Below are 21,795 nucleotides of genomic sequence, written 5' to 3'. Positions count from 1 at the left end.
AGCTATGTACTTGACACAGTGCAAAATGTAGCCAGAAACTTTGTTGCAGCATGTCCCAGATAACATAACGAACGTTAACATAAACAATGCCTGAAAAATGTGCCAGATATCCCATCAGATCACCTATAACCCTACTACATGCAAGATAGATCAAATTGAAAAGTATATTGAAGGAGTATGTAGCAAGAGGAGTGATTGACTCTGAGAACATTGGTCTAAAATCAGAGCCTGTGAGTGACTGCATGGGTTCCGATTGCTTTCTGGGATTTTCTGCTGAGGTTTTTGTGAGTAAATGGTGAGGCCATCATCATGACTCATAGTACTGGGAAGCCAGTGAGGATTAGTAAGGCAGGCTGAGTGAATAGCGGTAAATAGTTTAAGGAGTTTATACAGTTGCAGAGACAACTAGGCAAACACATTCCTTACTTCTGATTTGTTGGCACCTTGTTTTTGAGCCTACAAAAGCGGAGGTGACTCTTGAATTCAACATTGTGGAAATGGTAGCTCTAGAAATACCTTCTTAAGTCAGTAGACCATGGTATATTTTAGGAGATGAAAGTAAGTGCTTCTCTGGGTAACAGTGCACTACAAAATTAAGTTAGCTGCCACAACAGAATTACCGGGGTGCGGGAATTCAGTGATACTTTAGAAAGGAACATTTCATAACTATGAGGAGAATGGGCACTAGCACAAAGAAGGGCAAGTACAAATGTTGGACACCACAGAAACAGCCAGGTGGCCATTTAAGAAGGGAAAATTACCTACCTGGCAATTCTGACTTTCCCTATGGCACAGGAATTTGGAACAGATAAATGCCCTGGCACCAGTCAGATCCTCTTCCCCAGTTCCAGCCATCAGCATCCCTCAATTGTTGGGCCACTTTGCAGCCTGTGTTGATTCAGTCTCTGCGTTCTGCTGGGAGAAACTGGGTTTTAGGTCCCTGGCAATATAAAGTTCACTTGGAAGGAGAGGGGGAAACTGCAATGATAGAAGCCACTTGCTGTAGGCCAGATAATGGGGAGCACTGACAGGGGCATTCAAACCTGTATAGCCATAAGATTAGCGGATTCAGTGCATTTGTCAAGCAGCTTTAGCTGATGGGATTCTTATGGAACACCTGGCAGAGTTTAAAACCATCCTCTTCCAGGGATGAATCATCCTACTGGTGAACCCCCTTCATACCCAGCTGAGTCATGAATAAAACCCATTATATTGAGGAATATATGTTCATGTGGCGCGGACTACTGATCAAAAAGAAAAAAAGGTGCAGATGAGGAGAGTCATACTGCCCTGGTTCAATGGAGTTTGGTAGTTTCTTTGGGCTCAAAACATTTTACTGAATAGAAATCTGGCTAGAACAACATATATGGATTGGAATGCGCATAATGAAAGGTAAGATGCAAGTTAAGAATAAAAAGGGCAAACAAGCTATAGGAATTAAAAATAGCCTAAGATTTCTTGAAAAATAATAATATTAAATAGATCAGAAGCACGAAGACTGCAAACGTGAACTGCAAGCCCTCTAGAATGCCTGAGGGTCAGGGAGTAATTAAGGAGGAGGATGAATTAACAGAGAATTTATATAGTCATTTATTTCCCATTAGTCTTTATTCTAGAGAATGGAAGGGAAATTCATAGAATCATAGAGATTAGAAATTAAAAAGACTTATTAGGTCACAGTTTATCTCCCTGTCAATCATGGATCGTTCCATTTATTTACTGGAGTTTTGTCCAGTATAGATTTAAACATCCTAAACTGATGGGGATTCCACCAATAAATTGGGGAGACTATTCCACTGTCCAATAGATTATATTGTCAAGAAATATTTCTAAACATTCAGCTTCTACTTTCTCTTTCTTAATTTCATTCCATTACCACCTTTTACTATTCTACAATGGTTGTCATTAAAAGTCAACATTCTCTAGCAGTTATACATCAATATCTTATGTTCTGTTGTTAGTATAGATATCTCAGGGTTGATATTTTAATGGCAATGACTCCAATTAATTTGTAGTGTTAAACCCCTCAGATGTGTGCAGATTTTTATCATGTATCTTCTTAGTTGTCAGCCACCTTATACGTACTTATAATTTAGTCTTTCCTAGTTTCCATCTCTTCAGCCTCTAAATCACTTTTCTACCTCTTGTCTGAACTTCCTCTAACTTCTATTCGAAGGTCACTTTTCACAGGAAATAAGAATGTGGCCTTAACAGACTGGCATGTCAGGAGAAAGCTAATTTGAGAAACTCAGTTATAGTAAATAACCAGGATTGGACTATTTCATCCAAGAGTTATGAAGAAAACGAAGTATGAAGTAGTGGAGATATTGGTGAGAAGATGCAATGTATTCCTACCCTGCACACCCCCACAAAACCCCTACCTTCTTCCTGATGAGTTACCATAAGGTAACAATTTTTTTTTAATAAAAAGGACCTAAGTGAGATTCCAGATTCACCTTGATCCTAGGCAAACTGCTGAGAGTGTAATTAAGAAGAGAATAATACAGTACTTGGAGAAGTATAACCTGATAGGGTCAAAGTAGCATAACTTCTGCAAAGAAAACTTGTGCTTCTGTATCTTGTTAGAATTCTTTGAAATAGTTAATAATATAGCAGATAAAGGTGACCCAGTGGACATAAATTATTTGGATTTTTCAGAAATCTTGATAAGGATGATCATACGAGAACATTAAGGAAAATAAATATCCATGGAGAAAGGGGCAGATTCTTATCTTGGATTCAAATTGGTTAAGTGACAGGAGACAAAGATTTGTAGTGAATCGTTTCTCCTCAGAGCGAGCGGAAGTTAATAGAGGGTGTATATACAGTGATCAACAGTGTTATTTAATAGAGTCATAGATTCTAAGGCCTGAAGGGACCATCAGATCATCTAGTCTCATCTCCAGCATATCACAGGACACCAAAACCACCCAGCACCGACACAATAAATCCAACCACCAAAATTAAAGGAAAGTGTTACAGCCAACAGGACACTAGACTATTATGTCCCACAAGCAGAGAACAGGAGAGACCAAGGTGGACCAGTGCTTGAGGCCCCTGCTATGACAGGGACATGATTAAGTGAGATATACCCAGATACTTCTGGTAAGTGACCCACACCCACACACTGTAGGGGAAGGTGAAAAACCCCAAAGGTCACTGCCAATATGACCTGGGGAAAAACACCTTCCCAACCACACATATCAATTAGACCCTGAGGATGTGAGCAAGAGCCAGCCAGCCAAGCATCTGAGAGACAGAATGCTCATGTCATAAATATAAAGGGAAGGCTAACCACCTTTAAATCCCTCCTAGCCAGAGGAAAAAACCCTTTCACCTGTAAAGGGTTAAGAAGCTAAAGATAACCTCGCTGGCACCTGACCAAAATGACCAGTGAGGAGACAAGATATTTTCAAAGCTGGAGGGGGTGGGGGAGAGAAACAAAGGTTCTCTCTGTCTGTGTGATGCTTTTGCCGGGAACAGAAAAGGAATGGAGTCTTAGAACTTAGTAACTAATCTAGTTAGATATGAGTTAGATTCTGTTTTGTTTAAATGGCTGATAAAATAAGCTGTGCTGAATGGAATGTAGATTCCTGTTTTTGTGTTAAGGTTTTGCCTAGAGGGATTCTCTATGTTTTGAATCTGATTACCCTGTAAGGTATTTACCATCCTGATTTTACAGAGGTGATTCTTTTACTTTTTCTTCAATTAAAATTCTTCTTTTAAGAATCTGATTGCTTTTTCATTGTTCTTAAGATCCAAGGGTTTGGGTCTGTGTTCACCTATGCAAATTGGTGAGGATTTTTATCAAGCCTTCCCCAGGAAAGGGGGTGTAGGGTTTGGGGAGGATTTTTGGGGGAAAGACATTTCCAAGTGGGCTCTTTCCCTGTTATATATTTGTTAGACGCTTGGTGGTGGCAGCAATAAAGTCCAAGGGCAAAAGGTAAAATAGTTTGTACCTTGGGGAAGTTTTAACCTGAGCTGGTAAAAATAAGCTTAGGGGGTTGTTATGCAGGTCCCCACATCTGTACCCTAGAGTTCAGAGTGGGGAAGGAACCTTGACAGCTCGGTGCCACCTCAGAGCCCTGGCCCACAGGCCCCAGTGTCCCATTGCCAGCTGTGGCCATCCCTGATGCTTCAGAGGAAGGAAATAAAAAAACCCCCACATCTGAAGACACTGGGGAGAAAAAAAATCCCTTCCTGATCCCTGCAGGTGGCTGGCTGAAACCCTGAAGCATGAGACAAACTGAAAGTAAGCCTCAGGATTGCTGAGCCCTGCCTCCTACCATTGCAAGCATCCTCATCATACAGTTGCACTCATAAATTTGTCCAGCTCTATCTTAAAACAAATTGTTTGTCCCCCACAACTGCTATTGTGAGGTTGTTCCAGAACTACACACCTCTGATGGTTAGAAACCTTCTAATTTCCATCCTGAATTTGTTCATGGTCAGTTTGTACCCATTTGTGCTTGTGCCAACATTGTCCTTTAGCTTAAATAGCTCTTTACCCTCCCTGGTATTTACCTCCTTGATGTACTTGTAGAGAGCAATCCTAACCCTGCTCAGCCTTCTTTTTGTTAGAATAAACAAGGCAAGCTCTTCCAGTTTCCTCTCATAAAATAGGCTCTCCATTCGCTTCATCATGCTAGTAGCCCCTCTCTGCACTTATTCCAGTTTGAATTCATCTTTCTTGGACATGGGTGAACAGAACTGCACACAGTATGCCAAATGAGGTTGTACCAGTGCCTTGTACAATGGTATTAATACATCTCTCTCTCTACTGGAAATACCTCACCTGATATGTCCTAGGATCGCATTTTCCTTTTTCATAGCTGCATCGCACTGGTGCCTCATAGTCTTCCTTTGATTGAGCCACGCACCTAGATCTCTCTTCTCCTCGGTTGCTTCCAAGTGATGAGGTTCCCTCAGCTTGAAGTAGAATTTTTTATTATTAGACCCTAAGTTCATGACCTTGTGTCAAGGTTCCTCCCCCACTCTGAACTCTAGGGTACAGATGTGGGGACCTGCATGAAAACCTCCTAAGCTTACTTTTACCAGCTTAGGTTAAAACTTCCCCAAGGTACAAATTAATTTTACCCTTTGCCCTTGGAATTTCCACTGCCACCACCAAACTTTAACTGGGTTTACTGGGAAATGTAGTTTGGACATGTCTTTCCCCCCAAAATGCTCCCAACCCTTGCACCCCACTTCCTGGGGAAGGTTTGGTAAAAATCCTCACCAATTTGCATAGGTGACCACAGACCCAAACCCTTGTATCTGAGAACAATGAAAAGCATTCAGTTTTCTTACACGAAGACTTTTAATAGAAGTAAAGGAATCACCTCTGTAAAATCAGGATGGTAGATACCTTACAGGGTAATTAGATTCAAAACATAGAGAATCCCTCTAGGCAAAACCTTAAGTTACAAAAAAGACACACAGACAGGGATAGTCATTCTATTTAGCACAGTTCTTTTCTCAGCCATTTAAAGAAATCATAATCTAACACATACCTAGCTAGATTACTTACTAAAAGTTCTAAGACACCATTCCTGTTCTGTCCCTGGCAAAAGCAGCATACAGACAGACACAGACCCTTTGTTTTTTCTCCCTCCTCCCAGCTTTTGAAAGTATCTTGTCTCCTCATTGGTCACTTTGGTCAGGTGCCAGCGAGGTTACCTTTAGCTTCTTAACCCTTTATAGGTGAGAGGATTTTTCCTCTGGCCAGGAGGGATTTTAAAGGGGTTTACCCTTCCCTTTATATTTATGACACCTTGCATTATGTACTACTGAATTTCACCCTATTTTTATCACTCTAGTCTTCAAGGTTCTCCAGATCTTTCTGTATAATATTCCTCCTCTGTATTGACAATGCCTCCCAATTTTAATATCCTTATCAATATTAAGATTTGAAGGAGGAAGCTGATAGTGAATTGATGAAGTCAGCTAATGATACGGATGTCTTCACTAGTAAGCCGCAGTAGCGCTTTAACGTGACTTGTGTAGTTGCAGCAGCAGCGCTGGGAGAGAGCTCTCCCAGCACTGTAAAAAACCCACCTCCACGAGGGGAGTAGCTCACAGCGCTGGTGCACTGTCTACACTGCCACTTTACAGCGCTGAAACCTGTGTTTTTTCACACCTCTGAGCGAGAAAGTTGCAGCCCTGTAAAGCGGCAGTGTAGACAAGGCCTAGGTTGGTTTAGCTGCTTATAAATATAGGCTCTGATCTTGCAATCTGCTTCGCATGGATGGTCTCCTATACCTTGAAGTCAATGGGACTCTATGCAAGGTCCCCTGGTGCAGAACAGCTTGCAGGTCTGTGAACACAGATTATAGGAAACTCCAGGTGGATTTAAACAAGTCTAAATTTCTTGTGTACATTGATGGGGTCATGAGTTGGAAGAACGTTTGATGATAAAGACTTAGGAGACATCATGGGTACCTTGTTGAAAATGTCTGCCTTGTGCACAACAGCAGATTTAAACAAACAACAAAAACCAAAACAAAACACCCCTCCCAACCTCAGAACAACAGACTGGATACTTGGATCCACTAAACAGGAAAATAAGACAGAAAATATTATCATGATGTTATGTCAAACAGTGGCATGTCATCAGTGGTAAGAGTGCAACCAGTTTTGGATACCTCACCTTAAAAGAGACATGGCAGAGATTGAAAAGAGCAATTGAAATGGTAAGAAATATGGCAGGTCTTACTTATGATGTCACATTGCAAAAACAAGCAGCTAGGGCCTGATTCAAAGCTATTGATGTTAGTTGATACACTCTTGTAGACTTAAGACTTTAGATCAAGCTCTTACTCTATAAAAGAAAAAATATTTGGTGCATACTTCAGTGGGGCTTTAAAAATATGAAGGGCACATTTCGCTCAATCCCATAATGTAGGACAAATGGACACTTTATGCTGTAAAAGGGCAGCACGGCTACAGCTTTTGTAACTGTAACTACTCTCACATGCATTGATATAAATCCGGAGTAACTTTTTAAACTAAATAGTGTTCCACATTTACATCCATATAACTAACAGCAGAGTTGGGCACATTAATTAGCTTCAGGGTAGGCAGTCATATGTTTGCCTGCAGGGGTAAGGAATGAAATATTTTCCACACCATTGTACAATCACAACTGGTCAATAGTGGATTATCTCATTTTCCACCTTCACGAGGACCTCAGTGGCTATCTCTGGAGGCAGAATATCAGACTAGACAGTCCAATGGTCTCCTCCACTGTGGTAACTCCTACACTAATGTTCCTACACTAGTTACTATATATAACATTTGAGAAAACATTTAATAGATGATTGCCTGTGTTCCACAAGATTTAACTTAGCCATCCATCTTTCTGTTTCCTCCTCGCTTTCCAGCTTGTTCAGTAGCTGATCTCAGTCACCGAAAACATCATTATTATGATCTTAATGTAATGTCCCAGTACCTGGATTTTATTTTAAAAAATCTTATATGTGGCATCAAATATTTGTGATTCTCCTAATGAGGTACAAAACTCCATGAATACAATGAAATGTAATGAAATGCACAGGTGTACCGACAAGCAACAACAACATATAAAAAAAGCCCCAACCTTTTGCTGTTCTGTCAAATAGTGTGTATATACCAAGGATCCAGAATACAAAGCTGATTTAACAGCAATCACATTCTGAGTGGAATTCACTTGAATGTAATACCTTCCCCCTCTAAGGTTCTGAATGTGGTATCTTAAAGAAGATCATACAAATTACTCATTCTGGGAACAAAGGCTCTTTTTGAAAGCTGTCAGCTTGCTGACAGTTATGATGAGCATTTACTTCAGACTTGTAAAACATATTAATCAAACTTGTTCATATAGCTGCAGTCCAAAGAGGGTTACTGTTTCTTTCAGAGAAATGTTTTACATAAGTGAAGAGCTCTGACTACCTATATGCCTTGAATGCAAACCACTATATATGCTGTTCATTTATTGATAATGAATAAATACTATTCTACACAAAGCTTAAGTAAGATTGAAGCAGTGTTTGGAAATCTGTTTATTACAAGACTATTTGCAAAAGACCTATGCACCATTAATTGAACCTTGAAAAACATTTGAAAATATGGGTTGCATTTGCAAACTTCAATGTATGACATGGAGAGCTGGCAGGCTGCCTGGTTTCTACTTAAAGGATTGTCATTCTGGGAAAAATAAATTTCTCTAACTAGACAAAAGTCAATGTTTTCATGTTTTACTGCAATCAAACTGATATGGCTGACAATTTAATGTCTCAACACTTAAAATATCTGTGGATAATCAGTTACCTCAATCAATCATAACCACAAGATTCCTCTATTTTCAAAGTCTGTATACATATGACTAAAATATTTAACAATTTAGTGAGAAACCTCCTCAGCACTAATATTCCATGATTTATCTGGAGCCAGGAAGATATTTTGTGTGAGTGCCTACATTTGGAAATTGTTTAAAACCCCCCAACTCTGCACGTAATCAGATTTTGAAACCTTTGTTTTAATGTCCTGTTTTATTTAATTTTATGTATATTTTATAGTCTGCTTGCCTGTCAAAAAGATGTGGAAATGTGCTGGCATTCCAGCTGAAGATATCATTATGAGTGAGAAAATGCTCAGGGCTTTTTCAAAGTGGGTGCTGAAACATATGTTTCCCTTTTTTGACTCCAGGGATGCTAAGCTGCCCCAGCAGACAGGTATGGAGAGGTCAAAGGTTCGGAGTGCTGTGGACCCTCAGGATTTGACTGCGAGCACAGTAGATGGGTTGTTTCTCAAAATGAATAATAAAAATAGTAATAATTATGGAAAGAAGAGGAAACTGCCAAGAAAATGAAAAGAAACCTGCAAGAAGAGAATTCTGGGTAGCAGAACACTTGGCAGAACTGATTTTAATATCTGACAAGTTGAATTCACTAATCTTTGCTATTGATATTGACGTGAAACTTCATACAGTTTTAGAGATTCATATCTATTAAGACATGCAGCAGTGTTCCTACAACATGGGAACAAGTTAGCTAGAGTCTATTATTATTCTTCCTCCATGATAAAAATTGATATGAACTCTTTTAAACTCCTAATGGATAATTACTCTGAACACTCAATAAAGAAAGCTATATCTTTGGAATATTCCTTTATCTTAAAAAAAAAAAAAACCAAATCAAACCAAAACAAACCCAACAACACTTTTTTCCTCTTTTGTTTCTTTGATTACTTGGAGCCTTGTAATCAAACTAAGCTTAGTTTCAGGACCCTTGGGGCAGTATCTCTTAGTTCCCTGTCAAGCTGCGTTGCAAAACAATCAATCTTGCTCTTGCACTTGGCGGAAGTGCCATGACATGAAGAGTGCAACGCTTTGCACTTGCCGTGAAGCCTCGATGACAAAAGTTTTTATAAAAAGCCGACTGTATTTAGGGTTATGAATATGCAATGACTCTCATTAGTATTGAAGCACAGGAGCAGGGGCTGACATCCCCCGCCACTTTGAGCTGCTGCAGAATTGTCTAATGAATTGTCTTGCTCTTTCACTCACACAGTCTTTTCTGTTGTGGCTCCCAGTTCCAAGGGGAGTTGCCCAGTTTGAGGATACTATTGACTGCAGAAATTAATTGCCAAAAACTGCTCTTGATTTTGTGAACTATGTTGAGACAGTGTTTAAACTGCCAAAACAGAAGACCATTAAACTCTACATGAGATAAAATCATCACGAGTGAGAGAACCTATAAGCTTATATAACATATGCATGTAAGTATACATACAGTAACATAATTTGTACATGTATGTATATCAGTATATGAGATACATTAAATGAAATCAAGTCATAGAAATTTGACATTCTACTGGTTTGTCTATTATTCTTCTGAACAGAACAAACAGGGATGACAGAAAGTTCCCAAAATGAATAGGGCTACAACACAAAGCTATTCGATCATCCTTTTCTTTCTCTGTCCTTCCTTCCTTCCTTCCTCTAGGCCTCTGCCAAACATTTTGTGGCTCACACATATACAATCCTTTATGTATACTTTACTGATAAGGATGTTTCCAGCAACTCATTCAGGTATCTGGTTTGAGCTGTAGACGACAAGAAAACATTCAGAAACAAGTTAGAATGACCCTTCCCCCCATTTGGTTAATCAAATATATTTTTTCCCCCACTGAAATTTCTGTTGACATAAAAGGAGTGTTTGTGGCTCTCTGTAGATTGTGAAGGATGGAGTGACTTGAAACAGTTAATATGTTCTAGGAGCTATAAGTAACTTTCTGAAAGGTGTGCACATACAGCAAAGAATAAAGAATTTGAAGTTCTCTCAGGAAGATGCTAGCCCTACACACTTCTGAGTACATTTAATCTGTAATGGAAATGGTCCCACTGCAAGGAGGAGGATCTGTTTTCTTTTTACTACAGTTTTTGGCAACATTAGTATTATGAGAGCTTGGTTTACCTCTTGACCCATCCCATCATCTGGAAGAAAAATAAACATAGAGAACATATACATGTTAGGAGTATCAAAAATGAGTGCAGCTTAAAATAAATGCAGTTCTGACAAAAGTGGCTCAAGTATCATACATCAAACACTTGTTACCTCTCTTGGCCTTAGTGATTGCACATGACTAAGAACAAGTCAATGATAAAATCTGAAGAAAGATGAAACCAATCTAGGCCTTTTTAAAGATCATCAATCATTCTGTGCAGCCGTGATATTATTAGTTCAAGTAAGCCTTGTTCTCCCATTTTATGGACATTATATACCTCCTACCCCTCGACCAGTGCTATCATGGGAAATCATTTTTATGGGCAACATCTTAGTGGGGACCAATCAGATCTACTCACATAACAAGCTACTGCATTATTCAACATTCTCCCTAAATTTGCATTCTTGCTGTACTTTGCTGTCAGGACATGGCTATAAAAGTATGTGTTTTTTACAGTATATACTGAGAAGACAAGTGCACACAAAAATTATAGTATTCTCAATGTCTTTGAATTGCCATTTGTTCCTTTGAATTCCTATAGTCTATGAATTACTACAGAAGAATATTCATCGAAACCTTCTCCCGCCAACAGCTCAGCACTAAACTTTAAACTCTTTCAGCTTTAAAAATATCAAAACACGAGGACAGCAAAAGTGAAACAATAGTTTTCAAACATAAGATATTCAACTTTACTGAGTAAATACTACCCAGCAAGTCTCATAGCTGTTGCTATGAATACAGGGATCACATTGTATATGAAAATATTTCAGTTTTAATTGCAAATCTGTGCAGAGATGATTTGGGGTCTGTAATTAGCACATAAATTCCAGTCTTTGTGACTGCCGTGAAAACACACATTATTTAGGGAATGATTATCTAAATATAATTCAGCATTTCTTGCTTTCAGCAAATACTGTAAATATCTGATTTAATAAAGTGAAAAAAATTGCCCTTCTCATGCATTTATATTTACATCATCAGGATTCATTCCTGCTCATTACCACGCCCCTCTCCACCTGCGACAGACTCCAGAGCATCGCTTAGCGCTGGGTTCACCTTTGGAAGGTTTCTTTACAAACATCAATCCTAGAAACTTAATTTGTTTAAAACAAAGGCTATGATTATGCAGATAGTGATGAACTGTGTGTTTATGTGAGCCCCCCCCTTATCCTCTCTCATCTGACACTGCACTAAATCTAAGCCACACAGGGGGAACAGAAGGGAACCTACCTGAGCTGGTTTTAAGCCACTATATGTAGTCTCCTAGTTATCTGGGCATGGCTGTAGAAAGGATGGTATGGTCTTTTGTTCCCAGCTCCGCACCCCCACTTACTGTAAGCTGCAGACCCAGCCATTCCTAGTCCTTAGGAGCACAGATCCTGTGATTGGCACAAAACATGCCACTCACAAGTAAAATTATTCTCATCTCCCTCTGTATAGGAATTCCTCCTAGAGGCCCAATCTGACATATTTTAAAAATTCTGGGATTTATTGGTATAAATAGGGATTGTTCCTATATACAACAGAAAGTCTTGGCCTCCCGCCCATTCTGGAGTTTAAAAAAGTTGGACAAATATATAGGGAGGAGGCTTCCCAGGCAGAGGGAGAGGCGCATTCCCCTTGCAAGTGCTATGTTTTGGGTCTGCTGGTGAGGGGGTGCTGGCCTCCTTAGAACTACTCACCTGTGTAAAGTTAAGCACATGTGCCGAATTTTTGCCTTCTGTCCATATTTTAAAACAACAAATACATAATAACAAAATGCAAAACACGTTAAGATCACAACAATGAACAGTATATATTAACACAATGGTAATTTGTAATGAAAGAGGACCCCGTTAAAACTTCCTCCTTTTACCATCTGCGGATTTCCCACTCTGTTCCCTTTTTTGGACCCATTAGTTAATGCATACGTCTGAACTACAACTTTTCTCCGTTTGCTGTCTGCCTACCAGCTGCAAAACTCCTAGCACAGCCCCTTTTATCAAGCGCTGTTAGCAGGAACTTTTTATAATAATAAAAATAAAAATCCAGCCTCTCCCAATGCTTTGTCCAAATTGGCTGGCTTTTCTTTGTGCAGATCATGACACACGACTGGACCAAACCAAAGCAATGCTTGTTGAGAGTGTTGCCGCTCGCTGGATCAGTGTGAGGGAGGCAGGTGAGCTAGACGCTAATGGGTGAAATGTGTGGGTCACTCTCAGTTTTTCATGTTAGACTACAAGGGTTTGTCCCCACAGTTCAAATCTTTGGCAAACAGCTGCCTATAGCTCCGGGGATGATACTCTTCCTTTTGTCTCTCTGATCTTCAGTGATAGCACAAGGCAGAATATACGCAAGTACATACCTCACAGCCCTGCAGTCAGGTTTGAATTTAGATTTGAATTGTGATATCAATGTCATGGTGCACATGCTTTGAGAAAGTAGTTACGAAGAATAATTGAGAGATTCAGTGTGAAGCCACTGAAAGCTGTAATTTAAAGTTCCAGACGCCTCAGTACTACTATTACTATTAAAATTTAAAGTGACAGAAGCCCAATTATGTATGGTTATTTTCTTAAATAAAATCAAATTTCTATCCTATGTGAAAGATTCATTTCTGACTACCCATCATTGTCACGAGAACCTATCTTTGCAGCCTGTGGTGTCACAAGAGATCGTTAGCCTTATCCATGTGACAATGAAAGAATCAACAGGGAAGCAAAGCTGGGAGCCTCTTTGGAGACAGCAGAGGAGACTGATTTGCATGATAATCAGCAATGGATCCTCTTCCATGCCAGCCTCCACACTTAGCAAAGAGCCACACAACTTTAACTGCGGCTAGGCAGGGATGAGGCAGGAGCGTCAGCACTACTTCTAGGAAACTGGCAAATGATACCAAACATTGTGGCTAACCGAAATAACCAGTTGTAAAGACAGAGCACAGTGAGGAGCCTGAAGATCTTTCTTGTGTCAATTGCCTTAGACTCTTTTAAAGAATACTTGCTTCTTTTGCAATAGCCTTTTTTTTTTGGTTAAGAGCAAAAATTTGCTTTGGTTATTTCTGCAAATTTGCCTTAGGGCTCTCCTGCCTGTTATTATAAAGGGCTCATCTGAGCTTTCTGGCTGATGCCAGGTTCAGTGAGCTGTAGGTGAGAAGGTTCCGGAATTGTCCAAACAGTATATAAGAGTACTTTAAAATGTCAGCCAGAAAGGCAGGCAGGGGACTCCTTATCAATTTGAAATGGTGTTGCCAACTCTCACAATTTTGTCACAAGTCTCACAATATTTGGTGTTTTTCTTAGAGCTTGTAATGATGTGATTCAGGGAGAATCTCAGCTTTTATCTTAAAAAACGGTTGTTAGCCCTTATGACTGTAGAGAATAGCTTGAAAATGTGAACTCTAAAGGTTCAAGAACTAGAAGGCAAAAAGAACCCAACATATGGTATTTGAAAAAAAAGCTCATGATTTTTAAGCCATTTTCATGAATGTAGTGTCTGGTTGGGATTGGCAATAGTGGTATTATAAAGCCATTGAGCAGGAGGAATGGCTGAAATCCCTCCTGCCCAGTTAGTGAAAACTAATTGTGTGCTAATATGGATCCTGTGGTCCCACTCTTGACCTGCCCACGTGACCATCCTTTGTTCCTAGCTGTGTGGTGACAGTGAACTGGGAATGTGCAAGTGTTTTTGTGCTGCTGCTTAATGTATGGTTGTCCATGCAGACCAATTATGGGTGTAAATGGTGCAGCATGCCTTGCACTAATCTTTGCTCCTGGGGGAATTTTACATCTAGTTAGTTACAAAATCACAAAGCTGACAGTGGGGCCATGCCACACTGCCATACTACTCCGGGCTGCTCTTTACATCTGATTTAGTTCTGATGTACACTAGGGTTAACTATAGCTCAGATATGTGTACGGTCATTGTTGTAGGAGCAGCAGTGATCTGTATGCTATGTATAAGCTGTATGCTCAAACGGTCTGTTACACTCCTACCCCCCCCCCCTTGTCTCCTCTCCTTCTTTGAATACCTGTGAAGTGGCTTTCCCCCTCCCTCTCCCTCCTGGAATGCTTGTGGGATGAATGGGCTGCTTGAACAGCTGGAAGATCAGAAGAGCTCCCAGGTAGACAAGGTGTCTGGAACTCTAATTAGGCAGTGATCACACACCCAACGCATGGATACTGCATGGACACTGTTGGAGGTGGAGTGTGACCAACCAGACGCAGCCAAGTCATCCCTAGTTGCAGGCCATGAGGAGCAGGTCCTTAAAACGGGAAGGGGCCATGTGCTCAGGAGTGCACTCACAAGCTTGTACCTCCTGTAAAGGTCCTTTGCCCGGACCACGTGGCCAGTGGTTCGCTGCGTTGCATTTCATCGTGCCGTGGGAAGACTAACCTTCATCGCACTGTGGGACACTTACCTTGAAGGATCCTGACATCTCCAGTGCCGTGCCTGTTCTGGGAGCATGAGTATGTGAGTGTGAGTATGACAACCCTCCCTCCCCACACTTCTTTTGAGCTTAGCTATCATTGTAATAAATGTGCTGCTTTCTGCCAAACTCTGGTGGGTCATTAGTCCTCCCTAAGCTTACTACCTGGCCCAATTTCGGTTAACAGTCATGATAGGTATTGACCAGTCTATGTATAATCTATTAAAAGGGCCAAGTTATGCTCTCATTTACATTGGTATACATCTGGAGTAACTCCATTAGTGTCTGATGAATTACTCAGGATTTGCATCAGTATCAGTGAGACCAGAATTCACCAGGATGTAGAGAGACGGTTTGTACATTTACTGAACTGGATCTGCAGTAAACATGCACATAGGCCTAACCAAAGAAAATACATAATCATTTAGATCACTGAGATTGATTCTTTTTTATTTTTATACAATATAAATGTACCACAAGTCCAGGCACACAAGGGCGAATCTGCTTTTCGGGTGAGACTACTGACAGTCACCGATATAAGTCCAGGAGGAATGGATGGGGTATACAACCTCACACTGGACAACAAGTGGTAAAGGAGCTGCTCTGGGCTCAGTCGGCTCCACTAGGCCATTCTTGCAAGGCATGCACAGGCCGAAGGAAGAGCTTAAAAGGGAAGCAGAACTGTTCACTTGCGGATAGACTAGAGAAAAGAACAGACCTTCAGCTCTGGAAGAAAGGGATGACTGAAGGCAGGAGCTTTCCAGATGACCACTGCCCAAAGGCCCCTCGCAGAAGAAAGGGAGGGACAGATTCTGACTCTCTGTTAACTCAGTTTATGTGCATTAATTCCCCTTTCTTTTTTGTTCATGGATTAGCCCGGAAGGGGAGAGACTTTGTAGGGGCAAATCTCAGGAAGAGGCAGGTCACCACAGAGACAGAGCCGCTGTCAGCAGGAGGTACCCGGCAAGGGTTGTTATGCCATGTCTGGCCACAAGGAAGTACCAGTGGTTAGTTAATCAGTTCACAAAACCCTGTTGAATCAATTACTTCTCCTTACAAGTAATATCACAGCATATTAAGTCATTTATCTGAAAAACAGCTGTATACAAGATAATGGCATATTTTTTTCACCTTCAGTATGCTACTAAACAGGAGAATGTGAGTATCCTTCAATACTTTTGGTCACCTTCAGCTAAAATAGTTGCATTTATAATCCCCTTGTCACAAAATGGAAATGATCAGAAGAAAGAGCAGAGAAATCCCTCAAACTAAACTAGACAGAGAGTTCATTGAGACATGTGGAAGAGGTAGAAAGATGTTCTCTTTGAAGGCACCTCCAGGGAAGCAGGGATAGTAAGAGCAGTGCACAAGAATACATCCACAAAGGGTGACAGAATAAACCCCCTATTTAATAGTGAGGAATCTCTGTATTACAAAAGAAAGCTGCAGAACAGACTATAGTGATAGTACTGTGATGCACTGGATCATTTTACTGCCTACCACTGAGATCAGAAAAATGTCACTGAAGGGAGTTATGAACAGTAGACTTGTTATCAGCAATAGATTTCTGGAATCCTGGCAATTGTCTACAATTCAATTGGACAATATGTGAATCCATATGTATTCAGTGATATGAATGGCTAGTGTTTCTTAAAATGTATTTTTGTATGTATTTGTATTACTGAAGCACCCAGGAGTCCAAGTGATGGGCCAGAACCCCATTGTGCTAGGCGCTGTACAAACACAGAATAAAAAGATGATTCCTGCTCCCAAAGAACTTACAATTTAAGTAGCTAAGTGCAAGGTACAGCAGATCTAAATCTAAATGTTAGCAATACATCTGGGCTATTTAGTTACAATACATCCCTTGCCTCACTCCATTGACTTTTGTGGCATTTCACTATGGGAGGGGTGAGAATGACAGGAAAACTCTGTAAGGTTTCCCTGGCAGTTTCCTGACAGACATTCCTTCAAGCGGCAGTTGCTTTTAGGAAGTGAGGCCTCTCCACCCTGTGGATTTAAGCCATACGCAGGGAACAATGTGGGTGGATGAATGTAGATTGCTCCTGCTTCTGTGCTGCTATGTTGGACCTGCCTCTCTTCTGGCAGCAGGAACTGTTTTTCTGTTGACTGGATCCCACTGCAGCTGTTAAGTAGCAACTATGGGGATGATCCACCAAGACCTAACATAGCTCCAAACTGTTTTAATTCTTGTCTGGATTGCTACATGGCCTATAGGCGGCAGTGCCAGAGGATGTAGCTTGCCCCCTTCCACAAAACTCTATACATCCCTGACCCTGTGAAAAACTGGCATGCAGGTACGCAGGGCCGCAGGGAAGGGTGATGGTGCAGATGCAGGAACAGCCCCTTTAGCGCAGGGGCACTCATTCCCTATACGAAGGGACAAAGCAATGATCCACAGCTAGATTAAAAAGTCAGTTTTTATGTTATGTACTATAGACATTTCTTATCTGTTTTAATTTTTAATATAAATGTTCCTTTTAAAGTGCCAGGAGCAATATGAGTTTAATGTGAGCTCAGAGGGCCATGCAATGCCAGCATAATTGACTCACTACCATCACTTGTCATAGATATTTTTTTCCTTTCGCTCTCCCTAAGTCTGCAGGAGCTTTTAATAGAAACAGAGCATGTAAGAATGTACGTATTTGATACAGAGCTTACAACCTACTAGTCAATATTGAAATTGGATTTGAATTACTATGTAAGTAATTGCCAATAAGAAAACTGGAGTAAAGGAGCTGTGGAAAGGTATAAAGTGCCTATAGGTCAGAAGTGAAGGAAAATTGTTTATTGAGGTCATAGGCCTTAATTTTTGAACTATTATTGTACGAAGGGAGTGAAGCCACTTTTTTCCTGTGGCTTTATATAAAATCTATGGTTTTGTCTTATATAGAAGTTTTGCATCTTTCCACTAATCAGTGTCAAGTAAAAGCCAAACAGAACTTGTAAGTGAACAATATGTACACTGAACCTGTGAACTGGTGACCAGATATTTCCAGTCTTTTTAAGCATGTTGCACTTAATTCAGTGTTAAACCAACCTTACTCATATCTTCCCCATCTCCTCTTGTGCTAGATTAGCCGATGTGCAGTAAACAATGAAGAGTACTGTAATGTCCTGAGCAGTCACAATAACCTGTCCTCCCCTTAATGACAGGTTTAGTAGTTTGTCAAAACCCATCATCTGAACTGATCAGATTGAATTACTTCAACAACTGATGAATTGGAGGTACTCATGTTGTGAAATAAAAGAAGCCAGATACTTGTGCTTAGTAGGTGCTTTCCAAGAAGAGAAGCCTGTGCCCTGGTCTACACTGGGGTGGGGGAGTTGATGTAAGGTACGCAACTTCAGCTGCGAGAATAGCGTAGCAGAAGTCGATGTACCTAGATCGACTTACCGTGGCATCTTCACGGCGGTGAGTCAACTGCCGCCACTCCCCCGTCGACTCCGCTTGTGCCTTTCGCGGTGCTGGAGTTCCGGAGTCGACGGGAGAGCACTTGGGGATTGATTTATAGTGTCTAGTCTAGACGCGATAAATCGACCCCCGATATATCGATCGCTACCCGCCGATCTGGGGGGTAGTGTAGACCTGCCCTGTGTCTCACTGAAGCCTCTCTTCTAGGTTGTTTTGCAGAAGCAATAACAACTTCCTAAAATGAGAAACATAATATTTATTATACTCAACCTAATTTACTACAAAGAAGGAAGATTCATAATCCTGTTTTCAATCAAGAAATGGCAGAAGCATGCCTGGCTGTATTAATTTTAACAGGGACCAGATTGGGAAAAGAAAAGTGGATCTGCCCTGTTCAAGAGCAGCCAACAATGCCATGTGCTGCAACAAGTCCCAGACCAGCTTGAAGCTTCTGCTAAAATGATCAACAGTGAAAGAGTTAATGGGTGTTAATATTTAAAACATAAGTAAGTTTCAGAGTGAACAAATTAAGATAAACAGAGTCTGGTCACATCACTCAGCTTTTGCTTCTGTATGAGTAGGTTAAACCGTCTTGCACAGGTTACTGTTTGGAAAGTTGACCTCACAGCCATTGCCCTGATTCTGCAAATACACAGAGAAGAGAGTAACTCTAGGCATGTGAGTATTCTTGGGCAAGTTCGTTGACCTCGCTAGAGTTATTCCTGATTTATACTAGTGGAAATGAGGAGGATCAGGCCCAGAGTGTTTTTTAAAGATTGTATTCTGGGTATTCTGGGTTCTCTTTGCAGCTCTGCCAATGACTCACCTTTTTTTCATGTCACTTGAATGATCTGCACTTCAGTTTACCCATTCAAAAATGAATAAAACACTTTTCTACCTCACAGGGGAGTCAGAAAGCTTAATTTGTGTTTGCAAATTATTTTGAGATCCTCACGTGAAAGGGACTAGAGAAATGCAAAGTATTATTGAGAACAGCAGACATTAACACACACACAGATTACCTTACAATACCATTTTTTTTGCCATTAAGAGACCTTAATCAAAATCTTCAGATGTTATTTCTACAGAAGAAGATTGAGGGCCTCAGAACAACAGTAGTTGAGACACAGGAAAATGTTGTCTAGTCATTAGCAGTCCAAGCAATCATAGAATCAGCACCCAGGGTAACTCCAAAACCACCTACTCAACTGGCTGGAAGACAATTAGAAGGTAGATACTGGTGGCAGGATTAATATTTCCCCATAGCTTGGCTCCTGTGATTTATGTTCATAGCTATTAAAAGTAAAAAAAAGCAAGGTTTCAAAACTGTGTTCGTATTCTCGCTAACCAAGCTGTTTTATGTTTGGTCTGGGATTTTTTTGCTTCTTTATCCTGTACCAGACAGACAAACTTGCTAATTGTTTTCCCCATAATTTACATAAATTTAGATGCACATTTTTGAAAACCTCCTTCCAGTGTTTGGTTCAATTAAAATTTTAGCATCGTGTTATATTTTTTCCAGGACTGGGGAAGGTACATAACTGATTCCGCTAAGCCTAATCCTTTCAGCAGGAAAATTGGAGTGGTGAGGTGAAGTAAAGGAAGCGTTCACCTGTAAAGTAGTTTGTTACCTGCTCAGCTGCATGCCCCTGCCTGTGCTGTACCTATTCCACAGAGAAATGAAGAACTTGGATCCATGGGAATGTCAATTGGCCACTTTAATGAGTAAAAAAAAAAAAATCACTCATGTTAAATAAATGGATGGTTCTTATCTATACCTCTAGACATGTTTTTCTTTCATGCTGCCTCCATTGTCTGTGAGTGTGAGTGAGAGAGGGAGGACAAAACTCATGAACAGAGTTTGCCCAGGGGTTGGAAGCAGAAGCACTTCAAATGTATAGGATGTGGAAGGAAACTATGAACCTGCCATTCAAACACCCTCTTATTTACATAAGGAGTATTTTTGAAACCTATCATATAAAATTCAACACCACCAAGGGCAAAGAGACCTCTCTAGACTCTTCTTCATTTTCTCCTTAATTCAGGAATGCACTTACATATGTGCTTAAGTCACTCCCTAATCAGTAAAGCATGTACTTAAATCCATGCGAAATCAATGGGACCGAAACACATCCTTATTTGTTTTCCTGAACCAGGAACCTTGGTTTTTGGATTCCACAGGAGCAAAGTTGTAAATCACTGAAAAAATGGGGCATGTGAAAACTGCATTTTAGGGCTAAGTATGATTCCAACATAACTAGGTGTTGTGTAAACCTCCTAAGATGTACCGAGAACCTTTCAGAAATTCAATGGAAATACTCTTAGTAGGCATTCTGAGGAGGATTAGGCCCTACATTAAAAAAAAAGGAGCAAGTTAATCTGTCAGATATAATAAAATGGCAACAGTTCTCTCCATTAACGCTCAGGTGCAGAGGCGGGCATTCCTCAATCACATGCAGCAGCATTATAACCTGGTGCAACAAAGACGACATGAGAGTAAAAAAACCAAAAAAATAATCCCCTCCTCCTAGCCAACACAACTGCTCATAGCTTGAAGCAAGTCAGCATTTCACACCATACAACCACTTTGACATGACAGGTATGGTATTTTCATACCTGCAGAATTACCAAGGAAATCCTCCCTAGCAAAAGTGCAAAAGTTTTGAGTATGGAGGAAGGGGCAGCAACTGGCTTCTAGGCAAACGTTGAAATGAACAAGTCTGAAACAAAATGTAAAGCAATTACTGTTAAAAAAAGATCACACTGACATTTAAAAGCTGGACTGATAGTATCTGTCCCCTCCAAGGCTGACATAACTGAACCAGATTTGATCCCCAAATGTTTTTCTGGAAGGTGGTGGGGCGGAATCCTGCTTTAACTTCAGTTGTTGATTCAGAGAAATAATTGCCACCCTGGAAAGGTAATTACATATGCCATTGTTTATACACATAATAGGCCTGGAAAGCATGTTCTGCCGCTAGAAAAAAAAGAAAATCCTGCTTTCACAGTGGAGTGGTACACTATGTATAGTGACAGAATGCTACAAATAGCATTCAAGCCCTCGCATGTTAATGGTTGTTTTTTTTTCTTGGTGTGTGTATGAGTTTTGGGATGGGGGAAAGGATGAAGAGCAAGGAACGAGGTGGAGCAAGGAAGACAATTTTGTACAATAGTAACCGCAGTAAATTCACCAGCTTTTATTCTCCAGATTTCTGTTAAATGAACATTTACTACTGTTTCTTTTTTTTTGCTTTGCCATATGATTATTAATTACTCTGGAACTTTGATCACCTGTAGAATATATCAGATATATTAGTAAATGAAATATATTAATATTGGCTCTTCTAAATTGGTCTTGATTTGAACTGCCCTGAAAGGAGACCAAACTATCTGACAAAATATTGGATAGCACTTTGCATCCCACTGTGCTTTCAGTGCAACATATAAAGTGAATTTAGGTCACAAA

At 40.4% G+C, this 21,795-nt stretch overlaps 2 long non-coding RNA genes across 2 annotated transcripts in view; both read left to right on the top strand.

Moving 5' to 3' along the window:
* The window catches only part of LOC119566742, a 114,113-nt gene that overhangs the window by 59,025 nt on the left and 33,293 nt on the right, over positions 1 to 21,795 (top strand). The gene's annotated exons all lie outside the window — the stretch shown is intronic.
* LOC122465987 lies at positions 5,291 to 9,839 on the top strand. The gene is made up of 3 exons (XR_006291162.1): positions 5,291 to 5,300; positions 7,897 to 7,900; positions 8,686 to 9,839. It is a non-coding gene; the product is annotated as an uncharacterized LOC122465987 (long non-coding RNA).

The sequence above is a fragment of the Chelonia mydas genome, chromosome 5 (assembly GCF_015237465.2).
Source record: "Chelonia mydas isolate rCheMyd1 chromosome 5, rCheMyd1.pri.v2, whole genome shotgun sequence".
NCBI classification, from domain to species: domain Eukaryota; kingdom Metazoa; phylum Chordata; order Testudines; family Cheloniidae; genus Chelonia; species Chelonia mydas.
The sequence above is the reverse complement of the archived record's forward strand: the minus strand, read 5'-3'. Positions and strand labels throughout refer to the sequence as shown.